This window comes from Lytechinus pictus, chromosome 13 (assembly GCF_037042905.1).
Source record: "Lytechinus pictus isolate F3 Inbred chromosome 13, Lp3.0, whole genome shotgun sequence".
Taxonomy (NCBI): Eukaryota; Metazoa; Echinodermata; class Echinoidea; order Temnopleuroida; family Toxopneustidae; genus Lytechinus; species Lytechinus pictus.
The window spans coordinates 20,708,967-20,734,346 of NC_087257.1; the positions used below are offsets into that span (position 1 = coordinate 20,708,967).

General features: G+C 36.1%; 1 long non-coding RNA gene across 1 annotated transcript; it reads left to right on the forward strand.

Annotated features, from left to right (window-relative positions):
- The first annotated feature begins 125 nt into the window (after nt 1–125).
- LOC135156411 (uncharacterized) lies at nt 126–5,983 on the forward strand. The gene is made up of 5 exons (XR_010295544.1): nt 126–214; nt 1,491–1,587; nt 2,348–2,507; nt 3,582–3,865; nt 4,251–5,983. It is a non-coding gene; the product is annotated as an uncharacterized LOC135156411 (long non-coding RNA).
- Nucleotides 5,984–25,380: the final 19,397 nt, after the last annotated feature.

Consider the following 25,380-nt stretch of genomic DNA (forward strand, 5'->3'; position numbering starts at 1 on the left):
GGTATAAAACGCGTCATTTGACGTCACGATTTAGTCAGCTCTTTGGGGTGGACTAAATCGGTGGATTAAAGTTAGTCCACCGTTTTAACCAATCAGAGAGCAGCATTGTGATTGCTGAAAAGTTTGCTGCAAGAAAAAAGTTTTTTGGACAGAGACGAGATTTGGTGTGATCGGCTTATCTAAAGCTTCATATTTCACGACTTCGACCGAGATTGTAAGTAAATTACATAATTTTTGGAGCTTAAATCATGACGGAGCCTTCAGTTCCATCTGTAACTATTATTGATAGCTTTAACTTTCCAAAAGGTATACTCGAAAACTTGAAATGGTATCTGAATCATTGTTATCGTCGCGTCTCTAAGCTGCTCAGTCCCAGCCATGTACTTTTGTGTGCGTTCATATCTATGAGCATTGCAGTGCGAGACGCAATTAGCGTACACTACACAGGCCAGGTAGTCGTGATTGAAAGGTCGATACTATTTGCTAGTTATGTCAGGCAGTGATTTTCGATTTCGTGTGATTTTCATGGAATTTTTGTTGTCTACGATACCCCTGCCACTCCTCCTGGCCTGCCACTCCTCCTGGCCCTGCCAACACAGCTACTGTGCATCTAATTTTGTCTGAGACTGAAGCAAGGCCAAGGCAAGTCCAGGCATGCCAGGAGAGCAGCAATACAAATAAGTTTTTTTTAAACACTACAATACAGAGCCGGTCTAACTTAGACATTCTACTCTGGGCTGGCTTTTTCTTGGCTTGGATAGATGGTCAAGCTTTGAAGCTTACCTGGTAGCCATGTTAGAGTTAGTCCTACAACATCGTTGGAGTAAAAAAAATATTTTAATAAGGGTCAACTCTAAATTAAGGCTAAGCCCTGATTAAATTATTTTTTGAAAAAATATTTAATAAAGATTGGGTTCCACTCACCGCTGTTTACTCCAACAGCTATAAATGAGCTGATTTTACTTATACTAAAACTAAGTTTTACTGACCTTCGGCATTGCATTTGCGATCACTTATAGATTTACGGTGTCGTCAAAACATTAAAAAATAATGGAAATCCTAGGCCTAATTGATTATTTGAGTAGATCTAACTGAGGTCTAACTTTGAAAATTCTCTCTTTTGGGGGTTATTATAAACTCTACCCCACCCTCTTTGTTTCAAGTATTTTTTTTTCACAAGGAGTCCCAATGTTATATTCACATGATACCACAGACAAGTGCATTTGATCTTCAGTCCTCTACATTTGTAGTAGACCGATAAATAGGTTTATTTCTGTCAGGGATATGCTCCCCTGAGATTTCATGTGGCTCCGCAGCATCCCGTCCCACCAAAAAAAAATCAGAAACTGTTGAACGACTCCTCTGAAACAGCGGATTTTATCAATCTACATTTGTAGCTGCTTTATTATTTTTTTCTTTGATATACCTTGACATTGCAGTATGATTGATGAATAAATATTTTTTTCATTATTTTTTTTCTTCCATATCAGCAACAGACCATACATACTCGGCAGATTGTGCTCAATCAAGACAAAGCAAACATGGCTCACAATTTTGAACTGCTGTGCCGTCTTGCAAGAGAGTGAGGTATGCCTTATCAATTCATATTTAAAAAAAATTAAATGTCATTAAAATGGCCTTTTTTAATAAAATATTATTTCTGGGATTTGAATTCATCATGTAATTGTAATTTGTAAATGTATCATGTGACATGTATGTTACTTTTTCATTCTTGTCATAGTAATTGACAAAAAAGAAGAGGGGGGGGGACCTTGCTTGTGTGTTATTAACATATATATTTGTCTACTGGTCACTAGGCTTGTTGATCTCCAATTAATCCTGACATTTTGTTGAATATTTATTTAAAAGAGAGAAAGAAAGCATTGTCAGTTTGATGAATGCCGGGGGGGGGGGGTAGAAAAAAAGGTTTAATGAGACTTTGATGAAGATTCATGAAAATATGTTATTCGAAAGTCACTCGCAAGCAATAACCTCTATTTGTGTAAACAAAGTTCCATAAAATTAGTGCCTTGCCTTCATTATTAAAGCCAATTGAAAGTGATTCAGTAAATCAGTTTTCATAGAAGCATCTCTATGACGTGCGTGGTTTGATCAATGATGATGATCAGCAGCAATTGGCAGGTTTTTTTTCTTCACTTTTACAAGTAGGTAAATAGAAAAGCTACTCATGTCAATTAGAATTTTTATCCTATCTTTTTTAAAGGATTTCTGTATAATCTTTCACAGTTTGTTCCTCATTTTAAACACTTTTGAATTAAATGAAATTCAAAGAGTAAATTGCCCATTCATGGTGACTCTTAAACACAATCTTTTAACTTCCATGCAGATTCAGCAACACATAGAAAGACCACAGCATGGATTAAGAGACAGGAAGAATCCATTTGAATACTATGAGGATGAACCTCTCAGAGTGGGGTACCAACAGAGAGAACCACACATTGCCTGTCATGTTACAGGTTTTGACAGGACTTTGTTTTATGTCATTGGTGAGTTTTCATGTGCGAACTATAAAGCAGAGGGTAATTGGGGGGGGGGGGGTCAAATTATGTTCTATGAAAGTGATTTTCCAGGCCAAAAATGATGAGATTTTGATAAAGAACGATTCGACTAGCAAAAACCATCAATATTGGATGGAGAATCATGAATTGATTCAGTTTTAAAGTTTTACATAACTTGGGGGAAACAGTTCTGTGTATCTCATATGCAATATTCATATCCCCACTTGTTCTCTAGTGATCTGAAATCATAATCATTATTTTTTTTCCTCCAGGAATGTAAAAATGGGGTTGACTGCTGATTATATATTTAAGATAGTTATTGCGAGTTCAGAATAATGTAAGGATCAAGGATTGGAAGTATCTAGTCATGAAAATTAAGTTTTATGTTTTGCTTAGCATGCAGATTTTCCATTGAGTAATTGTCGCCAGAGCAAATATCATGGAACCCTTGTACATTCATGTGTGGAAAATGTGTGGATGTGACATCATCAGGCTATTTCTTGCATATTCATGAAAACATGCACATGTTTCACAGAAATAATTAATGCAAAACCTAATATTCATTATTAATCATCCAAATTGTATGATTTTTGTTTCTGCTTTCAGCCAGGAGTACTAGTAATCCCTTACAGGGGAGGGGGAGTGTTGGGGGTATTTCACAGAAAGGTTTTTGTAGGAATGAAACATGTAACCCTTTGGGTTGGAAATAGGTGGGGATTTTATTTTTCTCTCATTTTTTACAATGTAGCAACATTTTTTAATACAAATATGTCATATTCAAGTGGGAAATTATCATGAAGGATGATTTATAACCACCCAAAAAGAAATATTGGTATGTCATTTCAGCTTAACAGAGATATTCTCCATTTTGCATGGATTGTTATTGCAGTAGAGTTTTTTTTTAATGAATCGAAGAAAAATCTCTTTAAGCAGTTCCAGTGCATCATAAAAATCAGGTCATAACAGAAGCACAATGTTTGCAAACGTAAATGGTAAAGTATCAATTGGCTTTCATATCAATAAACCAATTACATAACATCACTTATCATTCGATAATTAAAGGTACCTTTTAGAAGATGCAAGCAGACGAAGCAACTATATCACAGTCATCCGTGTGCAGAATCATCAAAGATTTTTCTGAGGCAATAGCAAGGAGTAACAGTCAATGCAGATTCCGATGACGAGAAATTCAAACCACCCAGCGACAATTTGATGATTGCTACAGGTTTCCAAGAGTCATAGGTGCTATCGATTGGGGCCAATCCAGGCCATGTCTGCATCAGGAGTCCTGATGGGGAACAAGCCCTGTACTTAGCAGGAAGAACAGGTCTTCTGTAAATGTATAGGTTTGTATACTCACTCAGTTTTTAATGTGATATTCTCTGTATTCAACACCTACTAGAGGTATGTGATAATGAAGAAAAATATATTGGCCCCTACTACATACTGTCTTTTATCAAGTTTCAATCTTGTTGTTGGTCAAATTTTCTTGTAATTTTATACTCTTAATATGTGAAATAAGACAATTTTAAAGATTTCACTGAAGAAAAAAATATAGATAATCTGCTAACTTTCCTATTGCAGGAGAAATGAAAAATAGAAGAAAAAAAATGCATTTTGCTTATTCAGGTAAAGGAGGTATTAATTGCTTGATCAATGAAGATATATTTGCAGAAAGAATACCGAAGAGCAAATTTTCTAATATTCATTTTGTTTTTATCCTTATTGCAGGTATCCGTTGCTCCCCTCTTTGATGAATTCCTGCCTGCATTCTGTTGTCAATAGAAAAGGACGGTGTGCTACGGGTATAAGCATTCCATTGGATTATCTGTGCATGAAAGTGGACACTTGTGATAAAAAATGGTAGCTTGGTTGTAGTGGCGTACCTAGGATTTTCCACAGGGAGGGCAAAACCGTTCGGCCGAAAAATTTTACAAGTTAAAAAAAAAAGGTCTTCAATCACAAATAAAGGATTTCGTACCAGAAAAAAAATTGACAAGCAAAAAAAAAAGGTGTTCAAGCTCGTCAGGGGGGCAGGTATACGTCCTTTGCATGGGTTGTGGCTCGTCAGGGGGGGGGGGCAGAGTGCCCCCCCCCCCCGTAGGTACGCTAGTGCTTGGTTGATAGGATGTATTCATGCATTCCAATTTATCATTAGTGATCAAATGACCATCTTGCTTTTTAAAAACCCAAGTTCACAACATTTTTCTTGTTTGATAAAAGGTTTGGGACGTGAATTCCAGGATATAAATGACACATATGATGGGCTAATGTATAAGCAGGGACATGAGAGTTATAAGCAACATTTTTTTCATGCTTAATTAAGTTTGGCATGAGATGGACTTGGTCTTTCTTATGATTCAAGTCTATTTTATACCAATTTTGTTTTAATCAACAATCAATGTTTTAAGTCTCATGATTTCAATTTCAAAACCTCTTTGTTAATTAAATATTCATTTTTCCTTAGCATTTGCATCTTCTTAATTTATCAAATTTAAATTATAAGACATCATTATTGCTGAATATCCTTTTTTTCACCTATTTTCATAGGCCCTAAGATACATTTCTGTAGTAAGCACTATAAATACATTGCAAGCTATTATCATTTGTTTGATATTACTATTTTATAGAATCATCTTTTAATTTCTTTCAGAAAGATATTTGACAAATTACTTGTGATATCCATGCTTTAGCTGTAGAGTTTAAAATCTTCATTAAACTTTATTTAATCCGTTGTTTATCTATTTTCATTCAGAGTTTCTGAAAACGTAAACATATCATTTATATCATTATGTAAAGAATTTCAATCTACCTTAAAAAGTAATGCACTAAATAAACTGCTCTGTCTACTACACATGTACATATAAGTTTTGATTTTAAAGGTCAAGTCCTCCCCAGAAAAAAAAATCGATTTGAATTAATAGAAAAAAAAATCAACCGAGCATAATGCTGAGAATTTCATCAAAATCCGCGTCGGTTGTAAAATAGGAACGTTATGAAATTTTCAAGTTTGGCTTATTTTTCACAACACAGTTATATGCACAGATCAGTGACATGCAAATGAGACAGTCAATGATGTCCACATGTTCGGGGGGGGGGGGACGACTAATCTTGGTTTCACTTGACAATGAAGGGAAAATTTGAATATTTCATCTCGTAGAATTAAAAGAAATAGTTTGCATGCCGACTGGGATGTACATATAAGTTTGTAGTCAAGCAAAACTTTAAAAATGTCATAACTTAATATCTTTACATCAGATTTTGATGAAATTTTCAGTGTTACGCTCGTTGTGTTTTTCTCTTTTTATTCAAATCAACTTTGTGGGGGTGGACTTGTCCTTTTATATCGTTTTCAAGTAATTGTGTCAGGAGAAAACAAAAATGAAATTCTTTTATCAATTCTGTCCATATGCTGCATGGTTCATCGTTCTTGCAGGAGGCAAAAAATAAATTTATATAAGAAAGTCTTATTTTATTTACTTTCAGATAAAAATTGTGCTAAGGAGAGATTAAGGTTATGTGTAAGACAGGGGTGGTGGTAATGGTATGTTGGTTAAGGTTGTGTATGAAGAAAGTCAAGTGATTGCTTGCTTGTGCAGGAGGATATACTTCAAGAAACTTGTTGTAAGGCATAATGCAAAATTATTTATAATAGAACTTAATTGAGAGAAAAGTATTTGGCACGTTAAGATGCACAATAATGTACATGTGATTGAAGCAAATGAGAAATGAAAGGAGTAAAGGTAGCTACATGTGTCACTGAGAGAATTGCCTGTGGTGTTATATTTATAGCATAAATCTTTGTTTAAAAGTTATTTTATTTTAGGAAATTTAGTCCCTTCAGTTTGAAAGTATAGAGGGCGGACCATGGACCACTGACCATGGAAAAAAGTCCCCCCCCCAAAAAAAAAAAAAAAAAAAAAAAAAATATTACCAAGAAAAGAAAGAAAGGTGAAACACATTATTTTCTGAATATTATGTCAAATCTATCACAAAATTGGATATTTGATTATTTTGATATTACAATTTTGAATATTTTTCCTTGCTCGCAAGTTTTTATTTTACCTGATATGCCATATTTAGCCCACTGATATTTCCCCAATTTCAAATATATTATTGTGATTGGGTGGAATACCCTTTACACTTATCCAGGATTGATAAGTCTTTATTTTTCTGATAAGGAAATTGTGTTTCCTTTAAGGAAAAAAATACTGCAAGCATGGTGAATAGCTTGACCCCCCCCCCCCCCTCCAAAGCAAACTGGAGTATATAGGTTAAGGTTGGGAATAATGCGATTGCAAGAGTGACCAGTGAGTGTGGAGGAGCTACTAATGAGTATCTCAGCTCCTTTTAGAGATGTTGGTAGAACTGACGTATAGAATAGGGAGGGGGGGGGGGCTTGGGGCTCTTGCCCCCCCCAAAAAAAAAAAAAAAATCACGACCAAGAAAAAGATAAAAGAAATGAGGGTGAAATAGAATATTTTTTGATATTATGTGAAAATCTAACACAAACTAGGATTTTAATGTCAATTTAAAAGAAATTTTGCTCGCTTAATTTTTTTTTTAAAATCAATTTATCGAGATACACCATATAAAAAGACAAGAATAAATAAATGAATTGAAAATATTACTTCGAATGGGAAAGCTAAAGTCAATTCTGAGGGAAAGGAAAAGAGGCACGCTTGTGGACGCGAGATCAGATCAAGGTCATGTCGCTTCACCCCACGCGACGCTGGCCCCACCATTTACCAAGTACATAACCCAAACAAAGATTCAATTCCATATTTCCATTTTCTATCAAAGCTAGCTCCGGGCAAAGTTCCACCGGACTTCGATAAGGTAGGTAGGATTATACAATCAGATTGGTTATGATTTAATTCAAACAAATGTGCACTTGATCTAGATGTAATTGGCGTGTAACGTTATATTTATTTTTCCGTAGATCTAAGTAACTTCCTCAGGCCTAAAACGCAGTTAAGTTACGGCACGCTATTATAGGCCTAGATCCACGTCTAACTGCACTGTAATACGATGGCGATCGATCTGGACTTCATATTAGACCAAAAAGGCAAAAAAAAAAAAAACTTTGGTCTCTGTCATTGTTCCGCTGGACTCCGTTGCCTCCACTAACCAGTTGAGAAATAAGAAATTGAAAAAAAAATGTGTAAAACCCCCTCGAAAAAGCCGGCTGCTGCAGCTGTCTAAAAAAGGTTAAAACTTCTTCACGTTGCAGTGCACCTACCGCACGGTATACCGTACATTGACGGAGTTTGAACTTCTCGATACGGTACGATGCTGCAGGCGCAGTCGAGCTAGCTCGCACGCAGGCAGCGCTAACGTTAGTCCGAACCTAAGTTGGTAAATATTAACAAATAAGTAGGCCTAATGACAATGTTCGTTGTCAACACCTCATTGCTAAGAAATTCAAGTTCATGCTGCTGATACATGATTTTGGGGTTGAGTTCTGCTTCCTAACTCATGTGATGCAATGGCGACATTTCATATGGCCCTAGCAGACGAAACTCTCAAATACGGCACTGAGCATGCTCAGTACTGCTTTATTACACTGAGCATGCTCAGTGCAGTGTTATAATAGTATGCTAGCTTCAGTCCATGATTTAATCCATGGACTAAAGTTATCACCGGGGTATAACTCAGCCGTGGGTTAAATTTAGCACCGGGTGCTAAAGTTAGTCCATGGATTAGTTAGTCCACCGTTTGTGAATAGCGCGGTGGACTAACTTTATACCCCGGTATTAGTTAACCCCCGACTAAATTTAACCCCGGTATAACTTTAGTCGACCTTTGTGAATTCGGGCCTTAATGTATAGCATTCGCTTTAACTTTATAGACTCTAAAGCTAGGGTAACACCGGAACCGAATCAGCTGCGAATCAATCCGAATAAATGTATTCGGGTGGTTTCGGGAGTATTCTGTTCTCCCTCCGCGAATGCGAGAAAATTTGAGAGGGATTCGAGAACATTCGCGGCGGAATTCGGCTCGTTTTGAAATGTTCAAAACCAGCCGAAAACCCTCCAAAATACTCCAAAATGTGGCCACAACAAATTTTATTCGGGCCACATTTGGTTGGATAAGGGGAGGCGTTCGGAGTATTATGGGCAGATTCGGACATATTCGTAACATTTTGGGCGTATCGGTCCGAGCACGGCGCATTCGGCCATATTCGTTCCGATTCGAGTCAACATTCGAGTCGTCGTTCGGCTGTAATCGGAGCAATCGGGCGACATTCGGCTCGATTCTGGCCGCCTTTGTCTCTATTATTGGCAATATTCCGGTGGCATTCGGCTTCATTCTGGATGGCCAAAATTGATTCGGGTCAATTCTTAGCGATTCTGCGCTGAATCGGGACATATTCGGGAGCCATTCGTCTGTATTCGGGGAGCTCCCCGAATCAGAGACGAATAGGTTCCGAAACCACCGAATCCATTCGAATCAGAGCATATTCGGGCAGCATCGGTCCGAATTTATTCGGGAGAATTCGGTTTTGGTGTAATCCTGGCTTAATCGAAGAAAATAAATAGGTGGCCGAAAACACATCGTCCGCCGACCTCCGAGTAATACACTACAGGGAATCGGAGGTCGATTTCAAGAACTGTCAGAAGTAATCTATTATGGTGCTCGACGGAGGAACGCCTTTCGTCTGATCAAAGTGAAATGGACACTTTGCCCCTCGTTCATTGCTCTATTTGTAGTCAATAAAGTTTTTGACAGACATGTTCGGCCCCCATAAGGTGACAAGGTCAACCATTGCCCATCTGAGGGGAAAGAGAGTGTATATGAATACCATTTATCAATCTATCTATATATATATCTATCTATCTAACTCAAATTGTAAAAAAAGAGAAACCTTTGCTGAACTTCGGAAGAGAGAAAGCGAAATTACTCATTTGGTCAGACGATCTCGAACCTTGAAAACATGACCATTATTATTTCGATTGGGAGATCGATGTTTGTCATTCGTTTAACGGACAAGTTCCTTTAAAATAACGAAGAGCATGATTTTACAACAACATAACTCTGCCTAAATAATGTTTGTGAAGTAAATCCTACCTGAATAATGATTTATTTGATTTCGTTATCGCAATCTGGGTCATGCAAAATTCATGTCAGAATCAATTGCAATACCCAGCTCATCGATGTACGTCGGTAGTGGAAAAATATTTGTATGTTTGCATGTGTGTGTATGTGAGGGGGCGGACTTTGAACTTTGAAACGTTGGCGAATGAACTTTTAGTGTCTGAATGAATATAAATCATGATTTTGAAACATTTTGCAGATTACTCTTCGAGTATTCAAATTTAACCCGTCTGAAAAAAACATTTTTTGTCTTACAAGAATTACAAAGACAAACTTTTTAGAGCTAATAAGCAAATTAAATACAAACTACAGATGGTGAAGTCAAAAGCTCTTGAGGGAAGGAAAAAGAAATCTAAACATCGGAAATAATAAACAAGGTAAGCACTGTATAATTGCCAGTTAAAACCATGGAGACACTAGCATACATATTGTGGTTGGGGCTAGGGGCCATTCCCCCCAAAAATAGTAATAAGTAAGTAAATACATAAATAAATACATAAATAAATAAATAAATAAATGAATAAATAGATAAATAAAGAAACAAATAAATAAATAAATAAATAAAATACACAACAAAATTGAAAATTGCGGGAAAAGAAAGAAAGGGAAAGAAAATTTGGTGATGTGATTTTCTAATTTATATTGTCAACGTCTATAGCAAAATTTGCTCTTGCCCCGCTCACTCGTAACTTTGTCGAGATTTTGCGCCATACAATAAAGTTTGCCCCCCCCCCATATTGTTTTGGCTTATTATGCCAGTGTATATGTGTTAATGGTATAAACCCTGCACTATGACATCCACTCGAGAAAATAAATAATTTGACGCTCAGCGCTATCTCAAGCTGCCAGCCAAATTAAATAGTTTACGTTTAGATTAGAATGGTGATAAATTTGGAACCGTTGGGGTGCCTAAAGCGTACAAGGCCAACATCAAATGAATAACATAAATGCTTAGAATGTGAGGAATGACGAGTCTGCATTCATTGCATTATGAGGCGCCGAATGTACCAATATTATATAGCACAATTATTTGTTATATAATCATTATTTATTAAATAATAACTATTATTTATATATAATTTACATTTTATTTGTAAATAACTACTATTATATAAAATATCATTTCTAATTATTTATATATAATTCCAAGTTATACTTCATTATTTGTAAATAATAATAGTTCGACATTCCATTATTTATAAATAATGATTATTTATTTTTCATTATTTATAAATAATGATTATTTGTTTTTCATTATTTATAAATAATGATTATTTGTTTTTCATTATTTACAAATAATGATTATTTGTTTTTCATTATTTATAAATAATGATTATTTGTTTTTCATTATTTATAAATAATGATTATTTGTTTTTCATTATTTACAAATAATGATTATTTGTTTTTCATTATTTGTAAATAATGATTATTTGTTTTTCATTATTTATAAATAATGATTATTTGTTTTTCATTATTTGTAAATAATGATTATTTGTTTTTCATTATTTATAAATAATGATTATTTGTTTTTCATTATTTATAAATAATGATTATTTGTTTTTCATTATTTACAAATAATGATTATTTGTTTTTCATTATTTATAAATAATTTGTTGAGTTTTCCATTATTTATAAATAATGATTATTTGTTAAATAATGAAAACGTCTACTTCATTATTTATAAATAATTTTTTCGAGTGCACCATTATTCTCATTATTTATAAATAATCATTATTTAATGTTCGAGTTTTCCATTATTTATAAATAAAGATTATTTGTTAAATAATGAAATATCTACTTCATTATTTATAAATAATAGTTTTGTTTCAATATCCCATTATTTATAAATAATCATTATTTATAAACAATTTTTACAGTTTGCCATTATATACAAATAATCATTATTTATATACAAATAACCATTATTCATTAAATAATGCCATTATTTATTATATAATGCCATTATTTATTATATAATGCCATTGTTTATTAAATAATGCCATTATTTATTAAATAATGGAAAACTCGCTATAACATGCAAATGTGGGACCGCCCATGATATGAATATTCATAATGCGATTTCCTTTTTCGTGATTTTTCTTCACAAATTTTTGTCCATTTCCTCTTCATAATGACATTTCCTGAAGCAATTTTCTAGGGATATGGTCTGATTGTAATATTCTTCATTTTCTATATAACTTCGTCTTCGTATAAATATCAAAAAGTGTAATTTTATACGATTTGTCCTACAGTTCACAATCCCCATAGGCGCGCGTGTATCGTAGGGACAACCGGTGAATCGACGGAGTGCTCTTCATCGAAATACTACGTTGGTTGGTCCCCGGAAGTGGCGGGCGGAATTTAGCCCGAATCCTCGATGGAAGTCGATCAAGTGCATATGAGCTGAGAGAGTGAAATATCAGTGTACTTGTACAGGCCCTTCTACTTTTTATAAATATAAGTTTCAGTTCTAATAATGCACTTCAAATACATTTTGGAGTGTCTGTTTGAGGCGTTTGGGGCGATTTCACCCTGGCCCCAAAATGCTCGCAACGACAATACGGGGGCATGATGACCCCTAATTTTTTAAAAACTTATTTTTCTATTGAAAATTATCACAAAATTCACCAAAAGTGTGCACGAAAGCCTTCGTATTTCACTTTTAAAACTCCAAAAAGTGCCCAAATGACAAGCTTGGTCGCTTCGCTGTGTCGCTTTCAACTTGAGAACGTTTACGCGTCTGCTTCCCCCCCCCCCCCCCTCCTCCGAAAGAAATTCTGTATACGCGGCCATGCTCTAAAGAGCCTGGCACATTGATTTATGTATACTTCATTTTCATTATTTTTATCTCATTATCATCATGGCCTTACGCAGAATTTTTTCCGGGGGGGGGGGGGGTGGGGGGAGCAGGACGCGCGTAAACTTTCTCATAAAAATCTTGAAAAAGCGAAGCGACCAAGCTTGTCATTTGAGCTTGGTCGCGTCGCTGTCTCGCTTTCAAGATTTTTTTGAGAAACTTTACGCGCGTCCTAGCTGCTCCCCCCCCCCCCCCCCCGGTAAAAATTCTGTGTAAGGCCATGATGATGATGTGATAAAAATAATGAAAATGAAAGTATACATAAATCAATGTGCCAGGCTCTTTAGAGCATGGCCGTATACAGAATTTCTTTCGGAGGAGGGGGGGGGGGGGGGAGCAGACGCGTAAACGTTCTCAAGTTGAAAGCGACACAGCGAAGCGACCAAGCTTAATTGTCATTTGGGCACTTTTTGGAGTTTTAAAAGTGAAATACGAAGGCTTTCGTGCACACTTTTGGTGAATTTTGTGATAATTTTCAATAGAAAAATAAGTTTTTAAAAATTTAGGGGTCATCATGCCCCCGTATTGTCGTTGCGAGCATTTTGGGGCCAGGGTGAAATCGCCCCAAACGCCTCAAACAGACACTCCAAAATGTATTTGAAGTGCATTATTAGAACTGAAACTTATCTCTACACCAGGAAAAATTAACTTAACAAAAAAAGCAACAAGAAATATTTATAAAAAGTAGAAGGGCCTGTACAAGTACACTGATATTTCACTCTCTCAGCTAATATGCACTTGATCGACTTCCGTCGAGGATTCGGGCTAAATTCCGCCCGCCACTTCCGGGGACCAACCAACGTAGTATTTCGATGAAGAGCACTCCGTCGATTCACCGGTTGTCCCTACCGTACACGCGCGCCTATGGGGATTGTGAACTGTAGGAAAAATCGAATAAAATTACACTTTTTGATATTTCTACGAAGACGAAGTTATGTAGAAAATGAAGAATATTACAATCAGACTATATCCCTAGAAAATTGCTTCAAGAAATGTCATTATGAAGAGGAAATGGACAAAAATTTGTGAAGAAAAATCACGAAAAAGGAAATCGCATTATGAATATTCATATCATGGGCGGTCCCACATTTGCATGTTATAGCGAGTTTTCCATTATTTAATAAATAATGGCATTATTTAATAAATAATGGCATTATATAATAAATAATGGCATTATTTAATAAATAATGGTTATTTGTATATAAATAACGATTATTTGTATATAATGGCAAACTGTAAAAATTGTTTATAAATAATGATTATTTATAAATAATGGGATATTGAAACAAAATTATTATTTATAAATAATGAAGTAGATATTTCATTATTTAACAAATAATCTTTATTTATAAATAATGGAAAACTCGAACATTAAATAATGATTATTTATAAATAATGAGAATAATGGTGCACTCGAAAAAATTATTTATAAATAATGAAGTAGACGTTTTCATTATTTAACAAATAATCATTATTTATAAATAATGGAAAACTCAACAAATTATTTATAAATAATGAAAAACAAATAATCATTATTTGTAAATAATGAAAAACAAATAATCATTATTTATAAATAATGAAAAACAAATAATCATTATTTATAAATAATGAAAAACAAATAATCATTATTTACAAATAATGAAAAACAAATAATCATTATTTGTAAATAATGAAAAACAAATAATCATTATTTATAAATAATGAAAAACAAATAATCATTATTTATAAATAATGAAAAACAAATAATCATTATTTGTAAATAATGAAAAACAAATAATCATTATTTATAAATAATGAAAAACAAATAATCATTATTTATAAATAATGAAAAATAAATAATCATTATTTATAAATAATGGAATGTCGAACTATTATTATTTACAAATAATGAAGTATTACTTGGAATTATATATAAATAATTAGAAATGATATTTTATATAATAGTAGTTATTTACAAATAAAATGTAAATTATATATAAATAATAGTTATTATTTAATAAATAATGATTATATAACAAATAATTGTTCTATATAATATTGGTACATTCGGCGCCTCATATTGCATAGCTAGTACAGGTACAAACATTGTTTTGGCCTGTATGGCTACCAGTCTCAGATATTCAGTCAATAAAAGAAAATACCAAACCCCTGCAGTATCACAATGTTTCAGCAAAATGAATGATTCCTTTTTCCACAAGAGTCGGCAATCAAAGAAGAGGTTTTAATATCAACGATGAGAAAGGATTATGAGCAGTGATTTACGAAAGTTCCTACAAACTGCCTGCAATAAAAAAAAAATCACGGTTGGTCAGCCTGGCAGCAATAAAGCTTGAAACTAAACATTAAATTTCATTAAATTTCCTTCTTAATTTAGATTTATAGGGAGTTTTATAGGGTTTGAGTCACCAAATTTGAAATTGCAATCCCAGAGCGACATAATGCCATAAAGAAAACCTTTGATGCTGGCTGGGTTGCGTCACTGGGGGGGGGGGGGGGGGGGTGACCCCTTTTACCGGTAATCCAAATCAGCCCCACCCCCGATCATCAGGAGAGGATGCGAAATTTGCTGACCATTCGCTGCGGCGTACGTTCCCCAATATCAAGAGGAGGGTGTAAATTCAGTTACACACCCACACAAATAAATATATTGACACCATTTTATTGAATCAAGCGAGTCAGTATGGTTCCAATATCCACCTCGTTATCCTCCATTACAGCTTATCAAAGAGGTTCCCACTCCTAATTCGATTTTGCTGGACGCTCTCGTTGAATGGGATGCTTCAGTCACACCAACGAAACCGACTCCGAACCGAACGATGGTATGTCATTGGTAATAACGTATTAGCTTTGATCGGTCTGGAGTCGGTTTCGTCGGTGTGAGTGTAACCGAAACCGACTCCAAACCGACCGATGGGGCCGATGGTATGTCATTGGTAATAATGTAATAGCTTTGATCGGTCTGGAGTCGGTTTCGTCGGTGTGACTGTAACCGAAATCAACTCCAAACCGACCGATGGTATGTCATTGGTAATAACGTAGTAGCTTTGATCGGTCTGGAGTCGGTTTCGTTGGTGTGACTCACCGAAACCGACTTGAAACCGATCGATGATATGCCATTGGTAATAACGTATTAGCTTTGATCGGTCTGGAGTCGGTTTCGTTGGTGTGACTGTAACCGAAACCGACTCCAAACCGATCGATGGTATGCCATTGGTAATAACGTAATAGCTTTGATCGGTCTGGAGTCGGTTTCGTCGGTGTGAGTGTAACCGAAACCGACTCCAAACCGACCGATGGGGCCGATGGTATGTCATTGGTAATAATGTAATAGCTTTGATCGGTCTGGAGTCGGTTTCGTTGGTGTGACTGTAACCGAAACCGACCCCAAACCGACCGATGGTATGTCATTGGTAATAACGTAATAGCTTTGATCGGTCTGGAGTCGGTTTCGTTGGTGTGACTGTAACCGAAACCGACTTGAAACCGACCGATGGTTTGCCATTGGTAATTTTTACGTATCGGTCTGGAGTCGGTTTCGTTGGTGTGACTGTAACCGAATCCGACTCCAAACCGACCGATGATATGCCATTGGTAATAACGTAGTAGCTTTGATCGGTCTGGAGTCGGTTTCGTTGGTGTGACTGTAACCGAAACCGACTCCAAACTGACCGATGATTTGCCATTGGTAATACATGTACTATAAACGTATTAATAGCTTTGATCGGTATGGAGTCGGTTTTGCCGCAGGAACTGTACTTAGCATTAGTTTGAGTATTTTCATTCTGGTTTCACACATCTCATTCTACATGTATGATCATAAATGAACACCTTTAAAACATTATTATTCTAATTCAGATTACAGAAAATAATAGAGCGTGCATAATTGCAAAATTTTACATCACGAATCATGAACAACTTGCCTGATGACTATTATTGATATTGATATCGGTGAACATATCGACAAAATAATCTTAAACTCCCTTCTTGGTTATGATTGGCATAATGAGACGCATAATTTTGTCGGATAAAATATTCAACACGTCCTTTTATTTATTTATTTATTTCTGATATTTAGACAGGGTAGCCCATTCACCAATAAGTAGTGGTCTTCCGTGGGGTCCTGAATAACAATAAACATATTTACAAAATGCATAACGTATGTACAGAATGTTACGGCATTAAGATTCACATTAGGATTTGAATGTAAAACGAAACATTAACAAACTTAGCAGCAAACAAGACGCTTTCATTGAACGCTCCCAGTAAGAACTTGCATCACCTTGTTCATCTTCCCCAGTGGAATCAAGATCAAGAGACGACCTTTCTGAATGGGCCGAGTGAGTGCGAGCGAAGTGAGCAACCCGAAACACAAAATCGTCAGTTTTGAAAATAACGAACAAATTATTTTGTAATACTTTTGGCGAATGGAAGTCCACCCCAACAAAAAGTTGATTTGAAAAAAAAGAGAAAAATCCAACATGCATAACACTGAAAATTTTCATCAAACTCGGATGTAAATTAGAAAGATATGACATTTTAAAGTTTCGCTGAATTTCACAAAACAGTTATATGCACATCCTAGTCGGTTGGCAAATGAGGAGACTGATGACGTCATCCACTCACTTTTTCTTATGTATTTTATTATATGAAATATGAAATATTATAATTTTCTCCTCATCAAGTGAAACGACGATTAATTCCTCCCTGAATATGTGAAACTAGCATTGTTTCATATTATAAGGTTTAGTTAAGTTGGTCCTTATTGTCAAATCTGTTTAAAAAAAATGAAATATTGTATAAATCAAACAATACAAAACAAAGGAAATAGTGAGTGAGGGACATCGACTGTCTCATTCGCATATTACTGAGTTGTACAGTACAACTCACTTGTACATAATTATTACTGTTTTGTGAAAAAATAAGCGAATATTTAAAATGTCATAACCTTCTTATTTTAAATCCGATTTTGATGAAATTTTCAACGTTATGCTAGTTTGATTTTTCTCTATTTATTCACGTCAACATTTTTCTGGGGTGGACTTGACCTTTAAATTCAATGGACATGTTGAAAATGAAATTTGAAAAATCCAAAATGATTGTCAATCAACAAGCCCTCAACATCAATGTCGCGTTTCTATCTTTTATTCTTTTTAGGGGGGGTTAGACCCAAAACCCTCGGCAATATGCCAATTCAATTATGTCATTGTCTAGATTTTTAATGTTTTTTTTTGTGCGTGTGAATACGGTGCAGTCGTTTAATAACAGTGCACGTGTAAAGTTTCCTCATGTGATACAATCGAAAATAACATTCTTTGATATTTCCCTGATTGTAAGCAACAATTACATGACTTCTCTTGTTAATCCTGAAGGATAAACCACTTAGCGTATAACCCTGGAAGGATGTAAAAGTAATTGTTGAATGAATGTATCAATAACCGATCTATTTGTTAAAAAATAGCCCTCCCTCCTTGAGTAGTAATCAAAAACGTCAAAAGGGCATAAGAAGATAAACTAGAGAATGGTTAAACCATGGACCTATGGTAGGGTCCATGGAATAATGGTGTTAATAAATGCTTTGAACAGTTGAATCGCCGAATGGTACAAATCTGTTCATGCTTTTTATCCGTATGTTTTATCTCCCATTTCCCTGGTTTCCTGCATTCTGAAAGCCCTGCACAAGCGCACCCCCCCCCCAAAAAAAAAAGAGGAAAATTAAGTAATAGTTACCATTTTGTTGTTGCTCTTTCGTCTTTACTTTCTGATGTCGAAACTTTTGGAATCCTTTTGGTTGTTTATTATCCTCAAACGATCGCTCATCATATCTCCATTCATTTTGTGTTTCTTGATGACCATCTCCCATTCGAACTACATGTGAAATATCAAAACTGGCAAGCGGGTCCTTCTGTTTCCTGGGCAACAGCTCATCTTGATTTATTCCATTATTAAATTTCCCGGGCCTCCAATTTTCAAAATTTGGCGGGAACTCCCCGGCCTCACTTTCCGATGAAAGCTTTCTATGGGCGCCACCTAGACCCGTCGACTTCGCGAGGGCATGCGATTCATCGAGCGCTTGGACCAAGGAGTAGTCGACGACGTCGGCTTTCCTTTTAGCTGCCCCCTGGATGGCGACACCACCACGACGTTCGTACGGTGATCGCGGTAACCAAACGAATTGAACCAGGCAGAAAGATAGCGTCGCGATGAACCCGGTCTTGAATGCGATTCGCAGCTTATGCATGCGGCAAATTCCAAAGCTCCATGTCGTCATTGTGAAAGTATATATTTTTTCAGATTTAGAATAATTTGTTCGAGTCCGGGTTCGAGTGTTTCACTTAGGTCCGGGCCCCTGGTTCATTGATACTGATAGAATGTTTCTCACATTGAGGTCAGACTATCATCGAAAAAATCATCCCTGAGGCTGAACAAAATGCTCCAGACCCAACATAGATTCGTCCATGGAGCAAAAAAAAACAGAATCGTCTTTTGTCTTTAAAAGGGTAACATTCAAAGAATGATCATCTTTATATCGAATGTGTTCCCATGGTTTGCAAGGGCTTCTTTGACTCGAAGTCATACCAAATGGCGTCAAAGCTCTAACCCCACCGCATTGTGCACCATCAAAAGCAGAGACTCTTCCTGGCTTCAGCTCATGTAGACGAAACTCCGGACGAAGCTATGAAGGAGCAATCACCAAATCAGCAACATATTAGGAGGAAATACACACAAAGAGAAGCCTTATCATTTTAGAAATAATTAAGGCAACGAAATCGTAGTAGTAATTTTTATCGCCGACTAATCGCCGACAAATTGCTTTCTGAACTCACTCAAACTCTTGTGACTCCGTTTCGAAAAAGGTAATAGTATACGCGTTGGCTTGGCAGATTTTCTTCAGGCCTGAATTTCTATATTCGCCACAAACTTTTGCAGCTCACACTCGCGCTTGTTTGGAAGTCGAATTAACCCCAATATTTACCAGATTTCTCGTGGCTGTGCGAGTGGAGTCCAATATAAAAGGGAAGAGATGCTCTCCGGCTCTCCCTCAATTCAAAAAGCCTTGAGAACAAAAAGCAGGGGTTCATTGAGTGAGTGCTCATGTTCCCGTTGTGAATGAAGTATGATATATACGGAGCATTTTATGCCCCGGTATCACTCAGTCGATCCTTTCGAAATAAACGTTCCCATTCATCGAAATTACGAATGTGGCAGTCGACGATACACTCTATATGATCTTCGAAGTATGATGTTAAAAGCTGTTAAGAAATCATCAAACATGTCAAACTTCCGTGAAGACTTTGCCGATGCTTCGCAAAATTCCAAACTCTGCTTCCCGTCTGCTTCCAGCTCCAGCTCCGCCAAACACCATGCTGTGAAATCGGTATTAATTATTTGTTCCATACAAAATAAACGTTGGCATTCGTTGAAATTATAAAGGAGACAATACATCTGACCTTGGAAGTATGACATTAAAAGCTTCCAGTTATAAATCCTGTAACTTCCGTGATAACTTGGTCGATGATTTGCGGGATGATTTGCCAGCCTCCACTTCCACCACACAACACATCACGAGTGAGAGGCTCCGCTTGCTCTGATCATGGAGCTACTAGTGTGCGCTTGCTTGTTGGTTTTGCCGCCTGGCCTAGCCCGTTGTCTGTCAACGCCGCGCGTCTTTCCCCGGTCGAGGATTTTCCAGGTCCCAGCCCAAACATTCCCTCCTCCAACAATAAACAATCGCTATCGCCTTTCCTCTTCCTCTTTCAAGGCCCGAACGCAAACACCGGGCTGTAAACTGTTCATGGGGAGCTCATATTTGTATTTCCATTTTCCTGCAGCCATCGACCTTCTTTTGATTCTCACCTGTACAAACGCTATCCCAATCTGTCAATCTGTTTACCTGCAAGGCAGACAAAACATAAAGAGAAAATACAGTCACACGGCAAGTCTGGTAATGAAGACATCAGTAATGGCTTCACAACTAATTCACCGAATAATGAAAAGGGGAAAATGTTAATTACAAGGTTTCTGCAACGGATGTTTTCAGGTCGTTGGTAAAATTGACCTGACCCATGCATCTCTAAAAACATAAAAGATAAATGGTATCAGAGACTAATTATATAGGCTCTTTATTGTTTGGTTGGAATGTCTATAGACCTATGTGGGACATTCAACATCATTCCAGATTATTTGATTATTAGATCAAAATATATCACGAAACGAAATTGACATTTTGTAAATAACAAGATTTTTGCTCGTTTGCTTCACTTTCCCATATTTCATGTTACGCCCCTTTCAACATGTCTTACTCATTACGACACTGTGTATCATTGCAATCATCCTATGTCAACTAACAATTTATTTGATTTACATATTTTATATAATAAAACCTTACCTTAACTTTTTTTGCATTTAATATTCTTACTTTTGGCATGCTTGTAGAAAATATTGTGTCGTATATCTCTCACTCTTACAAGATTCCAATATCCACAAGAGAACCCAGCTTCTGTCATCTTGATTTACTCTGGGGCGGTATTGCTACCTTCCAGACCCACCCTTATTCTTCAGGATCAATTACCATGGCAACAGCACACTCGGTGCATGCCGACATCTTAATAATGGTTACTGGATAGCTTACAGGGTTTGGGGTCAAAAGATTTGTATTACAAGTTCGTTAGCTGAATACCCCAGACAGTAGCTACCGAAATATGAAAAATGTGTGCGGAAGCTTCAAAATCCAAAATGGAAGAAATAAATGCAATACTTAACATGAGTATGAAGACCTATATCCAAAATCAGAACTAGAAGCCTGCTACATGTATAAAGTGATAAGAGCAAGGAGAATCCCTTTGCGAAAAATAATGTTGGATGTACATGTTCTAAATAACACTTCCCTGTCTAACCATGGACCCTACATGGTCTAACTAATCCGTTCTCTTTATTTTAATGTCGTCTGTTTAATCTCCCTGCCACTCGATCTAGCTCTCGTGTCTTTTATTAAAATCTAATTTCATTCATCCCCTTCCACCCCTTCTCGCTTCCCCTTATTTCTATCTCCCCCTCTCTCCCCCCCCCCCCCCTCTCTCCCTCTCCCTCTCCCTCTCCATTTCTCCTTCTCTCAATGTTGTTCAAGATGGAAAAAATATAAAGGCCTATATCATTGTTAGAAGTTTAAGAATCGTATTGATTGATAAATTGAACGCCTATTTGCCCTCTTGTCACCCTTACCACACCATACTAAGTGTAGATCGGCCATGACCTGGACGGAATAGAATTCAGTTATACCCTTTAAATTCATAAAAAGGGCAAAGATTTATCATTATGACTGTTATACAACTTATGGGACCTATTTTTCACCTTAATGCTTTGTAAAGCAGAGTCCCGAATTCCGAGGTCTCTGTATTTTGAGAGCATTCAAAAGCGAACTATTGGGAGTGACTCTGCTCCTATATTGACTTGGTGTAAAACATGTAAAAAGTGGTCAAATTTGAGTTCCATAATCACTTCTCCCCTCCCACTTGCTCCAGCCCATACGCGGCGATTTCATGTAATCTTTGTAGTTCAAGCCAGGGGGGCAACGAGACAACCCTCTCCTATTCGATATTCAAGGATGGGGTACGTCCCCCGCCCCCTCTGCCGATCCCCATCTGAACAGTTCAGCGAGTAACAGAAGTGAGGTAGATCCCTACATTTAGCGGTTTGGAGAAGGGGTGTAAAAACCATAGAAATATCATAGGGAAATCTCTGACAAACACGCACCACCCCCCTCCCCAAGAAAGCATTGAAATTAACTCTTCCTAAATTTTATAACAAATCTAATTTGTTTTATACATTTTTCATTCGTCGACACAGGACTTTAATCGAATTATGTACGTCATGCATGTAGAATAGAATGAAAACAAATAATATCAAATGGGAAAAAAATAATGTCTCCCTCCCCTACCCTCATTCATCATAAACCCTCACCAACGGTGTCAAATAGCCATGACAAAAACTCGCAAGAAACCTTTCATTCACCCATAACTTGACTGCTCGTTCTGGAGCTTGTAAAATATCATATTTCGTTGAAGAGGTCGTAGACTCATATTACAGGGTCGTTAACAAAACCCGAGAGAGGAAGATCTGGAATTGTAACTTTTTTTTCTTTTCATATTTTGTAAATATATGAACATTCCGATTTGGGCTCTTCTTGCAGCGGTGTCAACTTTTTTCTTCTTAAAACAAAATTTATTTCTTCATCCGTGATTAAACCATACACTCTTAAAATAGTTGGGCAAAAAATGCCCAACTTTTAACCAACCCTGGGCAACATACCGTCCAAACAACTATTGATTAAAGTCTGCCCGAATTGGGTAATAATTTTTTTAACAACATACATTACCCAACACAGTGGACAGTATGTTGCCCAACATTTTAAGTGTGTAGAGATGGTGAGTCAATGGTTATAATAAATAGAAGACAATCTGCGAAACGTCGGAAATATTTAACAGGGTCGTAAGTATATACGAGGCGGCGGAGTGCCGCCCCTAATACTCACCATACGCTCACTACGCCCCTAATGAGGAAGAAAGCTGACCGTGCAGACACGGAAGATCTTTATTTAAATATTTCATTGTGAACTCAATTCATCTAAGAACATTTTTATCCATCCGTTAATATTCACCTCTAAATGACTCCTCTTTTATTGATGAAAAAGATATTGTTTATGTTCACTTGTATGCACATGAATACACACTCTTTCATCATAATGATTCGTTCTTTTTTGTGCTCCCGAAATATCGAGGTTTCAGTATTAGAGAATACATTTAAAGGGGAAGTTCACCCTGCCGAAATTTTATTCCAAAAATAGCAGAAAAAATAATTTAAAAAAATTGGGGAAGGTTTCAGGAAAATCAATTTAAAGATTAAGTGAGTTATTATATAATTTATTTTTTATTTGTGACGTCATATACGAGCAGCTACCTCATATGTTATGTAATATAAAATGCATAAATTTCAATTTTGTAATGGTTCATGATGATTACATTTTTTTCAGGATACCCGGATGTGAAATAATTTGTCTGTTGATATACTGAAGGTACAATAAAGCCCATTTTCAATTTTTTGAGAAAATGACATGTCATTGAAATTTTAAGTCATGATAGTTTGATACATGTAAAGCTGCTCGCATATTGTTTCACAAATCAAAATATTAAAATTCTAATAACTTTTTAAATCTTTGATGGATATTCCTCAAACCTTCGCCAATATTATGTCAGTGTGAACTTCCCCCTTTAAAAGGGTACCCCCCCCCCCCATCACAGCATTTATGGAAAACTAATTGTTTGTTGTCACACAGATTCTGGGTTCATGAAATAAAACGGGAATTGCACATTTCGAAAGAAAATAAATCACAATTAAGATACTTAGGTACGCCAGTCTGTGTAGATGTTCACCGTTTACTGATTCCGTTTAAATTCAGAGATTTGATATTAAAAAGACGATTACACAATTGAAATGCGATTTAGGTCTAATCACTGATGAGGGAATTGCATCGAAAAATAATCAATTTGGGAATTAACTTATTTGTTGACATAGATGACCCCATTAACATAGAAATAAGGATTGTATTTGAAAAGCACCCTATTGAAATTAAATCGCATGGACGTCATCAATCATAAATTAAGGAATGCAAAATTTAACAAAACCTCACTTTATCAAAAGGCGAAGGACGATTGCCATAAATAATTCATGAAAAGATCCTTAAAGAGCTTTTTGCCATTTTTGGGGGATCGCTTTAATTTGGGGAATGAGTAACTACTGTGCCACAGATCAATACGCATTATAGTCCCACATATAATATAAATGCAAATTGCAGTATCAAACACCAAACGCCGTATAAATTATGGATTTGATCCAGGATGGACCCCCCCCCCCCCAAAAAAAAAAAAAAAAAAAAAAAAAAATGATGAGGAAAAAATAATTGAAAGGGCTGTGTTGTAGCCTATACATCTATTTAGACTGCACTACTAAAATTTCTGGAAGAGCGGAGTGAGCGATGTATTAAATTAGTGAGTACTTTTGTAATAAAAATGTACCTATACATGTAATGTGTAGAGAATCAAATCGGCCAGAAATTCGATGAAAAATGTGATGTTGAAAAGTACGATGAATGGCTTAATAAAAAATATTACATCTTGTGAAAAAATGAAATTTGATGGATGAGACCCAGTGCAGACAAGCCTCGCCGACATTTCGCTCGAAAATATCACTGAAGAAGTATAAATTGAAAATATGCATGTATACATCTATCAAATATAGGCCTACATGTACATTTAGGTCCAGAAAAAAGGCAACACAAACTTGCTTGAATGGGGTTCCGTTAATTTGATAAAGCTTATCACAACTTTCAAGCTCAAGTTCTCTTAAATCTGAAAAATAAACACTCGAGGACGCCTTTATGTTTGCCGAAGGTCTCTTGGGCCTGTATTGACACGCACCAAACATGAGTTCTCAGTCCAAGCATTATTTTGTAAAAGTTGAATTTTATCACGAAGCTTAAGCTCGACTTTTTGGGGTTAAGCTCCGTATAACACTGGCATTTCTGACCCATTTATTATTTTTATGTTTTACCTTTTTTTTTTAAAGATATCACACCTTTTCCTTCATTGTCATTAGTTTGCCAATATATCTTTTTTTTCAAACCACACTCTAACATCACAAAGGGCGGAAAGGGAAGGGATGTAAAACACAGAGGAGTGTGAGAGTTTTCAGTCTTTATAAACATGATAGAAGCGTTGTCACCCGCGCGTCGCGTTTAATGGGTGATTTACCGCTTTTCACCCTTCATTGTTATAGTGCATGGACACATTCAAAAACATTTTTTTTTTAATATACAAAGGAATAAAGTCTAGTGTGTTAAATCAATGAATATAC